Here is a 19071-nt window from a genome sequence, read left to right as displayed (position 1 = left end):
CGCTGATTTCTGTCCTCTTTGATCAGCTACGTTCGGCTGTGATTTTTTCTAAGATTGACCTGAGAGGAGCATATAACCTCATCAGAATCAAGTCAGGGGATGAGTGGAAAACGGCATTCAGTACTCAATCAGGCCACTATGAGTATCTGGTTATGCCATTCGGCCTGTCCAACGCTCCGGCAGTTTTCCAGGATCTCATTAACGATGTGCTCCGTGAATTTCTTGGAAGATTCGTTGTAGTCTACTTAGACGATATTTTGATATATTCTGACTCTATTGAACAACATGTTACCCAGGTGCGTCAGGTTCTAAAAAAATTACGTGAAAATCACCTATATGCCAAGCTGGAGAAGTGTGAATTTCATGTCACGGAGGTATCCTTTTTAGGGTACATTATTTCCCCTCGGGGATTCTGTATGGAACCAAAGAAGCTCCAAGCCATCCTTAGTTGGGCGCAACCCACCAATTTAAAAGCAATTCAGCGCTTTTTAGGGTTTGCGAATTACTATAGAAGATTTATTCACTCTTTCTCTGACCTAGTTGCTCCCATTGTGGCACTGACTAAAAAGGGAGCAGATCCTACCAACTGGTCACGTGAAGCGGAGTTATCTTTTCAGGCCTTGAAACAAGCCTTTGTCTCAGCCCCGGTCCTCAGACATCCCAACCCAGAATTGCCTTTCATTGTTGAGGTTGATGCCTCGGAGGTTGGAGTAGGGGCTATCCTATCTCAGAAGGATCCGGATTCCCTGGAATTACATCCTTGTGCCTTCATGTCCAGGAAATTCTCATCTGCTGAATCCAACTACGATGTTGGAAACCGGGAATTACTGGCTATTAAATGGGCTTTTGAGGAGTGGAGGCATTGGCTTGAAGGAGCCACTCATACCATTTCAGTTTTGACTGATCACAAAAATCTTCAATACATTGAATCAGCTAAACGGCTGAATGCCCGGCAAGCTCGTTGGGCTTTATTTTTTACTCGTTTCAAGTTCATTATCACCTTCAGGCCAGGTTCCAAGAATACCAAGGCAGATGCCCTGTCACGCAGTTTTCTTCCAGTTCAAGACAACAGTCCTGTTACTCCCATACTTCCATCTTCAGTCATTCGGGCAGGTCTCACACAAGATTTATTTACCCAGTTAAAGCAGCTTCAACATCAAGCTCCTGGAAATACTCCTGCTGGTCGTCTTTTTGTCCCCGAGTTTTTGAGAGCAACGGTTTTGACGGAGTTTCATGATAGCAAGGTTGCCGGGCATCCGGGGATCGCTAAAACTTTTGAATTAGTTTCCCGCTCGGTATGGTGGCCTGGTCTTTCCAAAGACATTAAGGAGTTTGTTTTTTCTTGTCAGGTCTGTGCACAGCATAAGGTTCCCCGTTCCTTGCCTATCGGTCAACTTATGCCCTTGAATGTTCCTCTTAGGCCATGGTCTCATATTTCCATGGATTTTGTGGTGGACCTCCCTCTGTCAGCCGGATGCCGAGTCATATGGGTGGTAGTGGACCGTTTTAGCAAAATGGCCCATTTCATTGCTCTTCCCCGATTGCCATCTGCCCAGGGATTGGCAGTCTTGTTCCTCCGCCATGTTTTCAGACTCCATGGGTTACCCACTGATATTGTTTCTGATCGGGGTCCACAATTCATTGCACAATTTTGGAAGTCTTTTTGTGCCTCATGAAAGATGAAATTATCTTTAACGTCTGGCTACCATCCCCAATCCAACGGGCAGACTGAGCGAGTTAATCAATCATTAAAACAATATTTGCGTTTGTACTCGGCCAAACTCCAAAATGACTGGTCTGAGTTTCTTCCGTTTGCAGAGTTTGCTTACAACAATGCCTGTCATTCCTCCACCAATGTATCTCCATTTTTTACAGTTTTTGGTTTTCAGCCCAGAGCTAATTCCTTTTTTCAACATTCTTCTGTCTCCTCACTGACCTTGACCTCTCATCTCAAACTCATTTGGAGAAAAGTGCACCTGGCTCTCAGAAAAGCGGCATTTCGGGAGAAAAATTTTTCTGACAGGCTCCGGCGGCCGTGCACTTTTAAAGTTGGAGATAGGGTATGGTTGTCGACTCGCAACATTAAACTTCGACAAACCTCAGCCAGATTGGGTCCTAAATTTATTGGACCATTTCATATTATCAAAAAAGTCAATCCAGTGGCTTTCCGGTTACGTTTACCAAAAACTTTACGGATCGGAAATACCTTCCATTGCTCCTTGTTAAAACCATATGTTTCGTCCAGTAGATTTCCTCGCAAGATCTCTCAGGGGAAATCACCAATAGATGTACAGGGTCAGCAGGAGTTCTTAGTGGAGAAGGTTCTCGATTCCAAGTTGTCCCGGGGTCGGCTTTATTTTTTGGTACATTGGAGAGGTTATGGTCCAGAAGAAAGGTCTTGGGTCCTGGATGAGGATCTCCATGCCCCGAGGCTCAAAAGGGCATTTTTTCGAGAATTTCCTCAGAAACCTGGCCTTAGGGGTTCCTTGACCCCTCCTCAAGGGGGGGGTACTGTTAGGCGCCGAGGGTCCGCCCGTCAGTGCGGCCCGGCGCCTAGCAACTAGGGACGCCGCAGGCAGACAGCCGCCGGCTCCCTAGCAACGCTAGACGCCGGGCGCACGGAGCCGCTCAGACCCTAGCAACGGGGACGCCACGGTCAGACCGCGTTCCCCGTTGCTGGGTCTTAATTAATCAGTGCTTGTGTATTCTGGCCGTGCAGCATGCAGCTGCACGGCATCATTATGTGATTACCCTGTCTGGATCATGTTTGGAGGGCTCCCAAATTTAAGCACTCTCAGGACTTCTCACAGACGCCGGTGATAGCTTCCTGTTTGCTGTGTCAGTTACAGAGAGTTTCCAGTCCTGCTCAACCCGGTTGTTCCTGTCCTCAGTGATCCAGTACTCGGAATTTGTCATCTATTCTTGGAGTCCGACCGAGCACCTTTAACATCCTGTGGTGTTCGTGAGTCGCGGCGTAGCCGTGTGTTGCGGCTTGACCGCTTACTATTTATTATTTAGTTTATTGTGTTCTGGAGCTTTTGCGGAGGATTCCGCTCCCACAAATCCACTCTGGTATCCAGCGGTGCTGGATAGGAGTAACGGATCAGTGGATCTTTGGTTGTCCTTTTCCCTGGCGGTTTGTCCGCACATACTTTTGGTTTAAGTTAGATAGCTTGTAACCCCTGGCCTGGTTGCTTAGTCAGAGGGCCCCTTGTTATCACCCTGTCTCGGATTTCCCTTTGTCTCCCATTAAGACCTGAGGGGGCATCGGGGTTGGGCAGACATAATCCGCCCTTCGAACGCGGCTGCCATGGGCTCAAGCAACCATAGTCTCGCAGGGGATTTCTGATAACACGGGCGAGACAACGGAGTTAGGGCGCCAGGGGTTACTAGGCTTTCCTGCTCCCGTACCAGCATATCCTTCCAGTACTCAGACCTCTGCCATAAAGATCTCCTCTGGTCTGGAGTACGGGAATCATAACACCAAGAAGGTAAAGTTTCCTTCCACATACAAATTCAAACCTAAAGTTACAGCTATTCGGCCCTTTTGGTCTCAAGGAAAAGCTAAAGGAAAAAATGATGGCAGGCTGCCCCAATACAACAAGTCTAGTAAGACTAAAAGCATTGGGCTACCAGAGGACCGGTTGGTAAAACAGAAAATAAGCCATCAGCCTGATGGTGCGGGCCTCCACCTGGGGGATCCCAGGGTGGGGGGCTGACTTCTTCAGTTTGCACATATCTGGCAGCAGTCTACAACCAATGCCTGGGTGCAGGAAGTGGTGTCTCTAGGTTATGCTTTTTCCTTCAAGAAGCACTCTCCTCAAAGGTTTTTTTGTACCAGCCCGTCTCGGATAGAGACGAAGGCCAGGGCTTTCCAGTTCCTCCTGCACAACAAGGACAGGGTTTTTACTCAAACCTGTTTCTAGTTCAAAAGCCAAATGGGTCATTCCGGCCCATACTCAATCTCAAAGTGCTGAACAAGTAAATTTGGGTACCTAGGTTTCATATGGAGACTTTACGTTCCATCATTTTGGCCATTGAGCCAGGGGATTATATGGTATCCCTGGATATATAGGATGCTTACCTACATGTTCCTATATCACTGTCCCAAAGGTGCTATCTCAGGTTTGCTATCCTCCAACAGCATTTTCAGTTCCAGGCCCTACCTTTTGGGTTAGCCACAGCTCCCAGAGTATTTACCAAAATTATGGTGGTAATGGCAGCTTATCTCCACCAGCAGGGCATAAGAATTTGTTCCATACCTCAATGATCTTTTAATCCTTGCACAGTTGCAGGAATTGCTCCTATGTCATCTGCAACAGACATTAACGTGTCTGCAAAGACACGGGTGGCTCATAAAATGGGCAAAATCATCTCTGGTTCCGTCACAGTGGATGGCTCACTTGGGGACTGTACTGGATTCAAGCCTTCAGAGAGTAATTTTACCTCTGAACAAAATATCCAAAGTTCAGTCAAGGATTCAGGCGTTACTACACAGTCAAAAGGTATCCATTCACGCAGCAAAGCATGTGATGGGATTGATTGTGTCAACATTTGACATGGTGAAGTATGCACAGTTTCACTCGAGGCCTCTGCAGCATCTGATCCTTGACAAATGGAATGGGTTGCATCAGATGATAAAAACGCCGACTATGGTCCTTACAATGGAAGTAAGAAGGTCATAAGCCTGGTGGCTACAGACATCTCATCTGGACAAGGGAAGACCCTTTTGGATATCAGATTGGGAAATTCTGACAACGGATGCCAGTCTCCAGGGCTGGGGAGCAGTGTCAGGAAGGTTGTGTTTTTGTTAGGGTCTCCTGCCCTGTGCTGCCACGTCGTCATGGCAACCGGGAGACAAGTGCTAGCGGAGTAACCTGAGTGCAGCTGATACTCCGGTTCGGGTCTTTTGCTGTGCAGTGGTTACAGGCTCTGTGCACGGCAGGGGATCCGGTGCTGGTTTTTGTGCTCACAGTCTGTGAGGTCTGAGTGGGGCGTGGACAGCACCTACTTTATAAGGCCTCTTCTCAGGTTAAGCAGATGCTGCTGAATCTTTGTTGGTTAGTCAGTTCCTGAAAGTTAGCCAGTACTGTGTAGCTTTGTATTTGTTGTTGCTTACTGCAAATAGGCCTGGGGATTTGGTACTACACTCTGCCAATCCAGACCTAGCAGTAAAACTGGAGTCAGTCGTTTAGCTTGCTGGGGTTCTTTTACTACTCTGTGAACTTAGCAAGTTTGCGGCTGTATTCTAAGACTTACCTGCCTAAATCCTGTCTCACTGTGCAAGGTGTCAGGTGTCAGTTTAGTGGCAGTAAACTGAACCTGTGCACTGCAAGTGAGGATTAGGATTGTGGAGACTCTCCTTGTGTCTATCATTCCATCTCTGACCAAGGAGTTTACTGCCACACCCGTTGGTAACCCTTTAGGGTTTTGCTGTTGCCCTTAGCAACAGCATTTCGGGTTCTCTACGTATTAAAACACAACATCTTGCTTTTCCCATCTGAGCATTACTAATACTAGGGAGACACCCAGTTTCTTAGCCTCTGGGCTTCTCTGTTCACTTTGTGTTATTTTGTTACCCTATCACCTTCTGTGTACGTAATGTCATATTCCCCAGTCTGTCTGTGAGTTAATTTGTTTTGCATACCTATCCGTTCAGACACCAGTACATTCCTGCAGGCACTGGTGTGCATAACAGTTCAAACACCAGTACATTCCTGCAGGCACTGGTGTGCATAACAATTCAAACACCAGTACATTCCTGCAGGCACTGGTGTGCATAACATATTCAGCAGCCTAATACTCCTGTTGAAATTTTGTGGGAATATGGAGCATACCCCTCAAAATACGTTGCAACAGGTGGTCGATCAGGTGCAGGTCCTGACTCGACAATTTAATGATTTGTCTATTAAAATGCACACCTCCCAGGCCGTTGGCGGAGCTCCCGCAGCAGCAGCACCTTCAGGGGTTAAGGAGCCGAAAGTAAATCTCCCGGATCGTTTTTCTGGAGATCGCTCGCAGTTCTTTTGTTTCAAGGAGAGCTGCAAGCTATACTTCCGGCTTAGGCCTCAGTCTTCTGGGTCGGAGATTCAGCGGGTGGGCATAGTGATTTCCTTGCTACAAGGAGACCCACAGGTCTGGGCATATGGGTTGCAGCCTGACTGTCCGTCGCTTAAAAGTGTTGATGCTTTTTTTACGGCACTGGGCATGTTGTATGATGACCCTGACAAGACGACCTCAGCCGAGGCTCAGATTTCGATCCTTAAGCAAGGGCGAAGGCCAGTTGAGGTTTACTGTACGGAGTTTCGGAGGTTGGCCCATGATACCCAGTGGAATGACCCAGCCCTGAGACACCAGTACCGAAGAGGTCTTTCTAACCAGATAAAAGACCAACTGGTACAATATCCCTTGCCTGATAGCTTGGATCAGCTCATGCAGTTATCCATCCGGGTGGATAGACGGCTGAGAGAGCGTAGGCTTGAAAGGGAGACTGAGGTTTCCTTCTTTCCCAAGGGAACCTCAGACTCTGAGGAATTTTCCGAGGAGCCTATGCAGATTGGGGCTACCCGCCTCTCCTCGCGTGAGAAGACGCGGAGGAGACAGCAGGGGTTGTGTTTGTACTGTGGGAATAAAGGTCATGTGGTAGTATCATGCCCAGAAAAGCCGGAAAACTTCAGGGCCTGAGGGTGATGGGAAATATCCTGTCAGGCCAGAAGTCAGAATTTCCCAAGAAGACTTTTATCATTCCGGTGACCTTGAAGATCCTCGGTCAAACTGTCAAGACTGAGGCCTTTGTGGACAGTGGGGCCGACGGGGTTTTTATGGACCGCCAATTCGCCCTGAAACACTCTGTTCCCTTAGTACCCTTGGCATCGGAAATTGAGATTTGTGGGTTAAACGGGGAACCATTATCCCAAGGTAAAATTACCTCTTGCACTAGCCAGATTTCTTTGTTTATTGGAGCCACACACTCTGAAAAATTGTCCTTTTATGTGACTGTCTGTACTTTTGCCCCATTGGTGTTGGGGTTACCCTGGTTAAGGGCCCACAATCCTCAATTTGACTGGGTCTCTGGGGAGATTCTTAGTTGGGGTACTGATTGTTTCAGGAGTTGCTTGAGCCTTCCAGTCAGGCTCTCGCAGCTAAGTTTGCCAGGATTGCCAGGGTGTTATGCAGATTTTGCGGACGTGTTCTCCAAAAAAGTTGCAGAGGTACTACCTCCTCATCGCCCCTATGACTGTGCCATTGATTTGTTGCCAAATGCTAAGCTTCCCAAGAGCAGGTTGTACTCCCTGTCACGTCCTGAGACTCAGGCTATGGCATAGTACATTCAGGAGAACTTGGCTAAGGGATTTATCAGACCTTCACAGTCTCCAGTTGGGTCGGGGTTCTTCTTCGTGGGTAAAAAGGACGGTTCGTTGCGACCCCGCATCGACTTCAGGGAATTGAACCGTATCACGATTAAAAACTCATACCCACTGCCTCTCATTTCGGTCTTGTTTGACCAGCTTCGTACTGCCACCATTATTTCTAAGATTGACCTACGCGGTGCGTACAATCTAATCCGAATAAGAGAGGGGGATGAATGGAAGACTGCCTTTAATACCCACTCAGGGCATTATGAATATTTGGTGATGCCTTTTGGGCTCTGTAATGCCCCGGCAGTCTTCCAGGATTTCATGAATGATGTGCTCAGGGAATATTTGGATAGATTCTTAGTTGTATACTTAGATGACATACTAATCTTCTCCCATTCCCTGGAGGAACATTGGAAGCATGTACGCTTAGTCCTCCAGAAACTCAGAGACCACCGGCTTGGGGCGAAGCTGGAGAAGTGCGAATTTGAAGTTCAGCAAATCGCATTTCTAGGATATATTATCTCCTCAGAAGGTTTCCAAATGGAGGGTTCCAAGGTACAGGCAGTCCTGGATTGGGTGCAGCCCACTAGTTTGAAGGCGCTTCAGCGTTTCCTGGGCTTTGCGAATTTTTCTAGACGATTTATCGCTGGATTTTCGTCTATAGTGGCGCCCTTGGTGGCACTCACTAAGAAAGGGGCGGATGTTGCTCACTGGTCTTGTGAGGCTAAAGCGGCTTTTGCCCGTCTCAAAAGGGCATTTGTATCGGCCAAGGTGCTGCGACACCCAGATCCAGAGCGTCCTTTTGTGGTGGAGGTGGATGCCTCTGAGATGGGTATTGGGGCAGTGCTTTCTCAGATGGGAGTGTCTGATAATCGCCTTCATCCCTGTGCTTACTTTTCCCGTAAATTTTCGCCTGCCGAGATGAATTATGACGTGGGTAACCGGGAATTGTTGGCTATTAAGGATGCACTCGAGGAGTGGAGACACTGGCTTGAGGGGGCTAAGTTTGTGGTCTCAATTCTCACCGACCATAAGAATCTGGCATATTTAGAGTCAGCGAAGCGTCTCAATGCCAGGCAGGCACGATGGGCTTTGTTTTTTGCTCGCTTTAATTTTTTGATAACATATCGCCCTGGGTCAAAAAACATCAAGGCTGATGCGCTCTCGCGGAGTTTTGCTCCAATCCAGGAGACCACCGAGGAGCCGTTGCCCATTGTGTCCCCATCATGTATTAAAGTGGGCATTACCCAGGACCTCTTATCATTAGTTCTTAGAGCACAGGAGCAGGCTCCTCCAGACCTTCCGGTAGGTCTTTTGTTTGTGCCTCCTAGGTTAAGACAGCGAGTGTTCCTGGAATTCCATGCCAAGAAGTCGGCAGGTCACCCAGGTATTGCCAGAACTCGGGAGTTGCTATCTAGGGCGGTGTGGTGGCCCTCTGTGGCTAAGGATGTGGATCAGTGGGTTCGGGCATGTGACATCTGTGCCCGAAATAAGACTCCTAGAGGGGTTCCTGTTGGCCCATTACATCCACTCTCTATCCCATCTAAGCCATGGACCCACATTTCAATGGATTTTGTGGTGGACTTGCCCAAATCCTCGGGGATGACAGCCATCTGGGTTGTCGTTGACAGGTTTTCGAAGATGGCGCACTTCGTTCCACTGGTTGGGCTGCCATCGGCCAGACGCCTGTCTGAATTATTTATGCTGCATGTTGTGCGTCTCCACGGGTTGCCACTTGATGTGGTCTCTGACCGCGGATCCCAGTTTGTGGCCAAATTCTGGAGGGCATTTTGTTCCGATCTCCAGATTTCTGTCAGCTTGTCGTCAGGCTACCATCCGCAGTCTAATGGGCAGACTGAAAGGGTGAACCAGTCCTTGGAGCAGTTCCTCAGGTGTTATGTCTCCAAGTGTCAGACTGACTGGGTTGCTCATCTGTCCATGGCGGAGTTTGCCTATAACAATGCGGCTCACTCTGCTACAGGGATCTCTCCCTTCCTTTGTGTGTATGGGCATCATCCTAAGGCCAATTCTTTTGACCCCCTGGACTCCACGCCTGGTGGTTCCTCTGTGGTTTCGGTCCTTAGAGGTATTTGGCGGAAAGTGAAGAAAGCCCTTGTGTCTGTGTCATTAGTGACCAAAAGGGTTTTTGATAAGCGGAAAAGACCCTGCAGCCTCAAATTAGGAGACTTCGTCTGGTTGTCTACCAAGAATTTGAAGTTGAGGCAGCCATCTCATAAGTTAGGCCCCCGGTTCATCGGCCCTTATAAGATCACCTGGGTTATCAATCCGGTGGCATTTCAGTTAGATCTGCCCCGTTCTTTGGGTATCAATAAAACATTTCATTGTTCCCTTTTAAAACGGGCGATTAGTAATCCTTCTTCCAGTGGAAGACCTTCCCCTCTTCTGATACGTGGCCAGAGGGAGTTTGTTGTTGAAAGGATTCTTGACTCCAAGATGGTTCGGGGTCGGCTGTCATTTTTGGTGCACTGGAAGGGGTATGGCCCGGAGGAGCGGTCGTGGGTGCGCAGTTGTGATCTTCATGCCCCCAGACTGATACGCTCTTTCTTCTCGCAGTTCTCCGATAAACCCGGTGGTAGGGGTTCTTTGACCCCTCGTCAGAGGGGGGGTACTGTTAGGGTCTCCTGCCCTGTGCTGCCACGTCGTCATGGCAACCGGGAGACAAGTGCTAGCGGAGTAACCTGAGCGCAGCTGATACTCCGGTTCGGGTCTTTTGCTGTGCAGTGGTTACAGGCTCTGTGCACGGCAGGGGACCCGGTGCTGGTTTTTGTGCTCACAGTCTGTGAGGTCTGAGTGGGGCGTGGACAGCACCTGCTTTATAAGGCCTCTTCTCAGGTTAAGCAGATGCTGCTGAATCTTTGTTGGTTAGTCAGTTCCTGAAAGTTAGCCAGTACTGTGTAGCTTTGTATTTGTTGTTGCTTACTGCAAATAGGCCTGGGGATTTGGTACTACACTCTGCCAATCCAGACCTAGCAGTAAGACTGGAGTCAGTCGTTTAGCTTGCTGGGGTTCTTTTACTACTCTGTGAACTTAGCAAGTTTGCGGCTGTATTCTAAGACTTACCTGCCTAAATCCTGTCTCACTGTGCAAGGTGTCAGGTGTCAGTTTAGTGGCAGTAAGCTGAACCTGTGAACTGCAAGTGAGGATTAGGATTGTGGAGACTCTCCTTGTGTCTATCATTCCATCTCTGACCAAGGAGTTTACTGCCACACCCGTTGGTAACCCTTTAGGGTTTTGCTGTTGCCCTTAGCAACAGCATTTCGGGTTCTCTACGTATTAAAACACAACATCTTGCTTTTCCCATCTGAGCATTACTAATACTAGGGAGACACCCAGTTTCTTAGCCTCTGGGCTTCTCTGTTCACTTTGTGTTATTTTGTTACCCTATCACCTTCTGTGTACGTAATGTCATATTCCCCAGTCTGTCTGTGAGTTCATTTGTTTTGCATACCTATCCGTTCAGACACCAGTACATTCCTGCAGGCACTGGTGTGCATAACAGTTCAAACACCAGTACATTCCTGCAGGCACTGGTGTGCATAACAATTCAAACACCAGTACATTCCTGCAGGCACTGGTGTGCATAACAGTTTTCAGGGACAATGGACCCTGGAAGAAGGTTGCCTGCCAATAAATATATTGGATCTTCAGGCCATATGCATGGCACTGATTCAGGCAAAGGACATTCTTAGGGGAAAACATTTCAGATTCGCTTGGACAATGCGACGGCAGTAGCGTACCTCAACCATCAGGGAGGAACTCACAGCCGAAAAGCGATGAAGGAGGTAAGTCACACACTAAAGTGGGTAAAACTTCATCATCCAGCCTTGTCCGCAGTGTTCGTTCCAGTTGTCCTAAACTGGGAAGTGGATTTTCTCAGTCAACACACCATTCAGGCAAGCGAATGGACTCTACACCTGGAGGTCTTCCAGACTCTAGTTGACAAGTGCGGGTTGCCAGAGATAGATCTCATGGCGTCCCGTCAGAAAAACAAAGTTCTCGCATACGGGTTAAGAACAAAGAATCCCAGAGCGATCTTTGTGGATGTCCTGTTGGTGAGATGGGACTTTCATCTGGCCTATGTGTTTCCTCCAATCACCCTACTACCCAGGGCGGTGAGAAAGATAAAGCAAGGAAAGGGTGCCGTGATACTAATAGCTCCGGCTTGGCCCAGAAGACGTTGGTACACAGATCTGCAGAGAATGTTGATGGATGCTCCACTCCTGCTTCCTCAACGTCCAGATCTGCTGATGCAGGGTCCTTATTATCATGGACATCTGGATCGACTGTCTTTGACAGCATGGCTCTTGAAACCTCTATCCCAGAGGTTCTCAAACTCGGTCCTCAGGACCCCACACAGTGCATGTTTTGCAGGTAACCCAGCAGGTTCACAGGTGTATTAATTACTCACTGACACATTTTAAAAGGCCCACAGGTGCAGCTAATTATTTCACTTGCGATTCTGTGAGGAGACCTGCAAAACATGCACTGTGTGGGGTCCTGAGGACCGAGTTTGAGAACCTATGCTCTATCCTGAAGTCAAGAGGATTTTCACAACAGGTAATTCAAACAATGCTCAGAGTAAGGAAACCTTCCTCAGCTTGCATTCATCACCGAATATGGCAAACTATATAGGTCTTTCAGAGTTTCCAGGGTCTTAGCATTCCTTCAGGCAGGAATGGATAAAGGTTTGATGGTGGCTTCCTTGAGAGTGCAAGTGTCAGCATTGACTGTATGGTTCCAAAAGAAAATTGCCAATTTATAGGATGTGCATACTTTTTTCCAGGGAATGCTGCGCATTCAACCTCCTTTTGTTCCTCCTACATTGCCTTGGGACTAAAATTTAGTCCTAAATGCCCTTCAAGTTGCCCCATTTGAACCACTTAATAAAGTGGATCTTAAATGGTTGACAGCTAAAGTTCTCTTTCAACTGGCCATGGAGTCAGCTAGAAGAGTGTCAGATTTAGGGGCATTGTTATGTCATCCTCCATTTCTGATATTTTATCCAGATAGAGCGGTTCTTAGAACTAAATCTGGGTATCTTCCCTAGGTGGTGTCTAAATTTCACATTAACGAACAAATTGTAGTCCTGTCTTTCCAGTAACTGGGCCTTTTTGCGGAAGATGCATCGCTGGATGTGGTCCATGCCTTAAGAATCCATGTGGATCATACCAGTGCCATCAGAAAGACAGATTCTCTCTTCGTTCTCTACAGATTTCACAAGAGAGGATGGCCTATTGATAAGCAGACACTGGCAAGGTGGCTTCGGATGATGATTTCAGAAACATATTCTGAAGCTGATCTCCCTGTTCCGGCTAATATGTCTGCTCACTCTACTCATAAGGTAGGTCCATCATGGACAGCACAACGTGGTTCTTCAGCAGAACAGATATGTAAGGCAGCCACATGGTCTTCCATTAACACATTCATTAGACATTATGCCATGGATACCTTTGCCTCTCACGACACTGAATTCGGGCGAAAGATTCTCCTGTCCAGTCAGGAGCGTCCCCACCACTAAATTGCTTTGGGAAATCCCAATGTTATGTTATAATGGTGGATAACCTGTGGACCCTGCCGGAGAAATATACGTTATTTTAAGAACTTATCATTGATAATGGTATTTCTCTTAAGTCCACAGGGATCCCACCCTGACGCACCTGATTTGAGGATCCTTTCACTCACTAACCTCTTCCTTCTTGTACGGAAGGGTGTGCATGTGTGTTCTTCTCGCCTGATTCGGGCTATCTATGATGCTCCTGCCTTAAGCTTTGGGAATACAACTGATTTGCCTGAGCCAGGATGCAGGGATATATGGACGGGCCCGTTGCATGCTGGGAGACGAAAAACTTTGACCGATTGGTGCAAATCCGCTATCGCTTCATCATATCCCAATGTTATCCTGTGGACTTAGGAGAAATACCGTTATCAACGGTAAGTTATTTACCATAACGTATATATTCTCAACTCATTTCGTCTATTCTGAACACCTGACAATATTGTTTTTAGGCCAAAAGGTTGCACCGAGGTAGCTGGATGACTAAAGACCCATACACACTGGGCGATTTTGCCCATTTAGAGCGATTTTGAGGTCAAAGTCGCCCAGTGTGTAAGGCCCAACGATTGAAGACTGGCAACTCGCCAGCGAGGTGGTCCGTCGGCTGGTTTTACCAGCATGTCTGAAGATGATGGATCATTTTCCAGCCATAATTGCTCAGTGTGTACGGCTGCGAGCGATGATGGCTGGAATATGACCTTTTTTTCAGCCGCCGGACCCAACCTGCGCTCTCCCCAAGCCCCATCTGCTAGCCGCGGTCCCATCTGCTCCCTCCAGCACAGAGACACAGCGGCAGCCCGGATTACTGTACAAGCAGCGATATCAGTGAGTCGCTGCATGAACCTATTTCCCTCGGTTACTGTATAGACATTGCTGGCATAGGCCAGCAATGTATATACCACTAGCCACCAATGTTTATGTATTGCTTTTTTATTTTAGCCAGTAATATATACATTGCTGGCACAGGCCAGTATACATTTTCATGTTGACCTTTTGACCCTGTCGACCTTTTGTACTGTCTACCTTTTTCATGTCGACCATTTATACACATTATGGCAGCAGTGTCCCCCTTTTTACACATTATGGCAGCAGTCCCCATTTTACACATTACGGCAGCAGTCCCCCTTTTTGCACATTACGGCAGCAGTCCCCCTTTGTACACATTATGGCAGCAGAGTCCCACTTTTTACACATTACGGCAGCAGAGTCCCCCTTTTTACAATGGCCCATGCTCCCACCCTTGGAATTCAAACCCAGCCCATTATGTAAATAGCCTTTCTAATGAAAGATTTTCAGCAAAGTCTTTCACCTCCTGAAAATCTCTTGCTCTTTGGGAAAATAGCTCAGTGTGTACACTACTTTGGGTGAAAGGTGTATCTTTCAGAGATGTCAAAGTCTTTTGAAATTAATATCTCCTAGTGTGTATGGGCCTTAAGCTAAGCGACACAAGTGGGCAGCACAAACACGTGGCTCATCTAGGAGTGGCACTGCAGTGGCAGACAGGATGGCAGTTTTAAAAACTAGGCCCCAAATTGCACGTAATGCAAAGAAAAAAAAGAGGTGCAAGATGGAATTGTCCTAGGGCCCTCCCACCCACCCTCATGTTGTTTAAACAGGACATGAACAGTTTAATAAACCCATCATTTCAGCAACAGGTTGTCCCCCTGAAAAAAGTCTGCCAAGTTCTTCGAAACATAGCTAGCTACAATTATACCACCTCCATATTTGATGACTTTTCACATTATGAGAAGAGGGAAGAGGACAGTGTCGAAAAGGTGATTCAAAATTAGAGAGGCACACACAATCAGGAACAACACACAGGCTTTCACCTCCATTCCTATCTTGGTGTGGAATAGTAAGGACTTTAACCAAGCAAATGTATAATTACCACATTACTGAAGTGGGGCCAAAACCTCAGAGTTTGTACCCCTTCTCCATTTTCAGGGATTACGATAATCTCGACTTTAGTGCTGGGATGCAAATAAACTGGTTTATACTACAGGATCAAGATTGGATATTTTCCCCTCCATGGAGTCTGGAGACTTTATTTTGTGAAAATCTTGTGGTTTTCTTTTTTTCCATTTTTTTTAAATTGCATTTCTATTTACATATTTTGTGGCAGATGCCTTATTTTCATTTTTCACAGCTCCCAGTTACACGCATGTGAACATACCTGTGTGTCCCAATTACACGCATGTGAGCATACCTGTGTGTCTTGTTTATTTTATTATTTTCTTTTTAAATAAAGCAGCCCCTTAGATGTTTTAGTAGCCCCTCGTAAGCCCCCACAGCAGCCCCAGATCGGGCAAGTTGAGTTCAGATGGGTTCGGAACAGTACTAAGCAGGAATGTGCAGTTAATTTTTAGTTATTGAGCCCATGCCCTAGTGGAGCTTACCACTCTAGTTGAAACTCATTTCATATTACAAGTAGGACTGTGGGAGGAAGCAATGCTAACCTTTGTGCCACCAGCATGCCTCAGCCTGGCAAGCCAGACAGCTTCCTGGCTGTAAGTCACTATGAGACTCCATACTGGGCCCTTATTCAGTAACTGTGCCTCACAGGAGTGTCTGGCCCATCTAGTGCTGCAGTGCAATAGAAAGCTGACGCAATACAAGATCACTGAAACTAGATCTTCTAACACCGCAAGGTTTTGCGATAACCCTACTCAGCCCTTACATTGTACAATTAGCAAGGAGAAAACATTTACAAAATAAAGGAAAAGAACCCTGTATAACAAATGTGCGTCTTGTAAATAATCCCAACATGTGGAACATTAATAAATCAAAATTAAGGTTGACTAACTGGAGCCATTAATTTGAGTCCCTAACATGAAATAATTGAGAACCCTCTCTAATGCTGGGTACATGGTGCACACTAGAATATATATCTACTAGAGATGAGCGGGTTAAGACAGGGCACCCCTGGAATTATATGGCAGACATTTCCATTTCCACCTTTGCGGCTATATGTTTTCAGAAATCTGGTTGTGATGTTGAAGCTTGTTTCATATTCTGCATTAGGCTTTAGTTTAAACTTTAAACCTAGGATCAAGTACAGCAGCACCCCTGGAATTATACGGCAGCGCCTCTGGATTTATACAACAGATAGGCAGCACCTCTATATTTTTACAGCATACAGAACAGGGCCACAGCATTCCTTTATTTTTACAGCACCCCTGTATTTTTACAACACCCCTGTATTTTTACAGCATACAGGACAGGGCCACAGCACCCCTGTATTTTTACAGCATACAGGACAAGGCCACAGCAGCCATGTATTTCTCTGGCTGGGTCCACAGGTTATCCACAGGATAACAATGGGGATATGATGGAGTGATAGCAGATTGGCACCAAACGATCACAAGCTTTCAGTCCTCCCAGGATGCAACGGGCCCGTCCATATATCCCTGCTCACTGGCTCAGGCAAATCAGTTTTTTGTTTGGTGCGGCAGGAGCCGCATCATGGTCAGAGGGCTGCTGTTCTTGGCAGCCCTAAGCTTTCTTATTTTATTTTTTATAGTCTATGTTTTTGAGTGATCTTTCCTAACAGCGTCTTATACGCATATTGGAAAGAGTCGGTCCAACAACTCTACGCCGGGTCGCAACAACGCTTACCCACTGTACAGTGCTGTCTCGGCGGGCGTCTATGTCGGATATACTAGGTCCAGCTGACATTACCAGTCTGTGGCCGAAGCACGGGGAGAATGTAAGGCATAGGTTCTGCTTAGAAGGGGAATACGGACACAGTCGCACTGGTTTGGGGGGAGACTATCAAACAGTAGCTGGCGTGCCGTCACCACGGGTGCTCCAGCGCTAGGCCTTAGGGATCATAAGGCACCAAAAATAGTGTGAGGCTGTGATCACTAGGGTTGATGTCAGTGGTGGGGAGTCAGATGCTCTCCTAGTTGCCCCTTCCCCCAGTTCATAACCAGTTTCCGTCGGTCTCCCACCATGAACTGTTGCCTCACTTCCATCTCAGATGCTATCACGAGGGGTCTTGGTCGCAGCATAGGCCGCTGTGTCTGTGTTCACTAAAAAGCTACCGCGAGGAGACTCAGTCGCAGTACAGGCGTCTGTGTGACCGAAGCGTCTGTGTTCACCTAAAGTTCCCGGAGCGACAGTGTACACTAGTAGCGTCTGGATCCACTCAGGGTTCGCTAACGTATTGATCGATCTTGGAAGTGAGGTGAGTCTCTCTGTATCCCACTCTACTGTGTACGGGTTATACAGCACTACATTTCTATCTACTTTGGTTAGTATGAATAGTTAAGTTTAGTGCCCATTGCATATGAGTCTGTGTACATTACTGTGGTTTTCTTCGCATTGCGTCTGAATATGTTAAGATTTGTATAGAACAGAATGCAGTAATATGTACTCCTACATAATTTAAAATGTGTTTGTAGTTGATAATATGCTCATATGACTAATATATAACATGTGACTGACTGCCAGTGTGATTGCTGACTTTATATATGTTTGTCAGTGGTTTCTTCTGAGCCTCAATGCTGGTGCATGGGTAGGGTCAGATTGATATCATTTTAAATGGTAAAGTGATTACAGTCACAAATTGTGTAGTACACTGTAAAAGTGCTGATTATCATGTCTAAGAGCGGCAAAAGTGACGATGTTACACTGACAGTAACACCAACACTCATATCATCATGTTTGTCCTGCAAAATGGTATTATCCTCTCAGGATCTGGTACAGGGTGGTTTTTGTGCAAATTGTAATCTGCTGAAAAGCAAAACAAGGCAGATCCCTGTTCAGCGTCAGGTAGATCCACCTTGGGCAATATTTGCACAGACCTTGTCCAGTATAGCTAAACGGGTAATTCCTACAGCTTCAATACCAGGAGTAGGGTACACTATTAACCCATACATGCAGCTCCCTTCCTATGGTATATCCCCAACAGCTTCTCCAATGAAACAAGCTGATAAACCGAGTGTAAATAAATCATCAAATTCACAGGCTACACAGGATGATACATCAGATGATGATAGCTCTATCTACTCTGCTTCAGCATACGAAGAACAGGTAGAAGGTATCAGCTCAGTGGGTGTAGCTGAATTAATTAGAGCAATGAAGGCTTTTCTGTCCTTAGAGGATTCAGCAGAGCCGGTGTTAAAAACTAAGGCACCTGTGTTTAAACGTCCCAAAACAGTTAGGATAGAGTTTCCAGGATCAAATCAGCGGACGGAAATCATGGAAGAAGCTTGGGCTACACCCAATAAAAAATACAGAATTCCCAGAAAATGGGATTCCAATTATCCTTTTCCAACTGGGGACTGTTTAAAAAGGGAAGCATCTCCTAAAGTAGATACGAATGTCATTCAATTAGTGCGAAAATCTATATTGTCTTTGCTGTCAACGTCATTAGATGATGTCACAGACAGAAGTGGATGGATTTTTGAAAACCATATTTTCTCTGTCGAGAGCAGTCATAAGGCCAGCTATGGCTTCAGCTTGGATGGCAAAAGCAGTAGCTGAATGGGCTGAGGTACTGGAAGACAGGCTTTCAGCACCTTCTAGGGAGCGAGAATCCCATATAGCTCACATGAAACAGGCTGCAGTATTCTTGGAAGAAGCGGCAATAGATATGGGTACTATTGCTTCTAAAGCATCAGCCTTAACAGTAGCTGCTCGTAGAGCAGTTTGGTTACGTACATGGAAAGCTGATTCAGAATCAAAAAAGGTTCTGGAATCTTTGCCTTTTGCTGGGAATATTCTGTTTGGTAAGGAATTGACAGATATTCTGGAATCAGAAGCAGAATCCATAAAGTCAGGTTTCCTGCCACATATAACCCCAGGCCTAAGGGTCTGGTTTTTCCGCCATTTCGGTCGCAAGGAAAAGCAAAAGGAAAAAGTGAACATAAGCAGCCCCAATACAATAAGTTTGGTAAGGCAAAGAAGCATTGGGCCACCAGAGGGCCAGCTTCCAAACCAGAAGATAAGCTATCAGCATGATGTGCGGGCCTCTGCCTTGGGGACCCCATGGTAGGGGGCTGACTTCTTCATTTTGCACAGATATGGCAGCAGTGTACAACAGATGCCTGGGTGCAAGAAGCTGTATCTAAGGGTTATGTTTTCCCTTTCAAGAAGCAGCCTCCTTGAAGGTTCTTCTGCACCAGCCCATCTTTG

Source organism: Pseudophryne corroboree, chromosome 1, assembly GCF_028390025.1.
Source record: "Pseudophryne corroboree isolate aPseCor3 chromosome 1, aPseCor3.hap2, whole genome shotgun sequence".
Classification (NCBI taxonomy): domain Eukaryota; kingdom Metazoa; phylum Chordata; class Amphibia; order Anura; family Myobatrachidae; genus Pseudophryne; species Pseudophryne corroboree.
The sequence above is the reverse complement of the archived record's forward strand: the minus strand, read 5'-3'. Positions refer to the sequence as shown.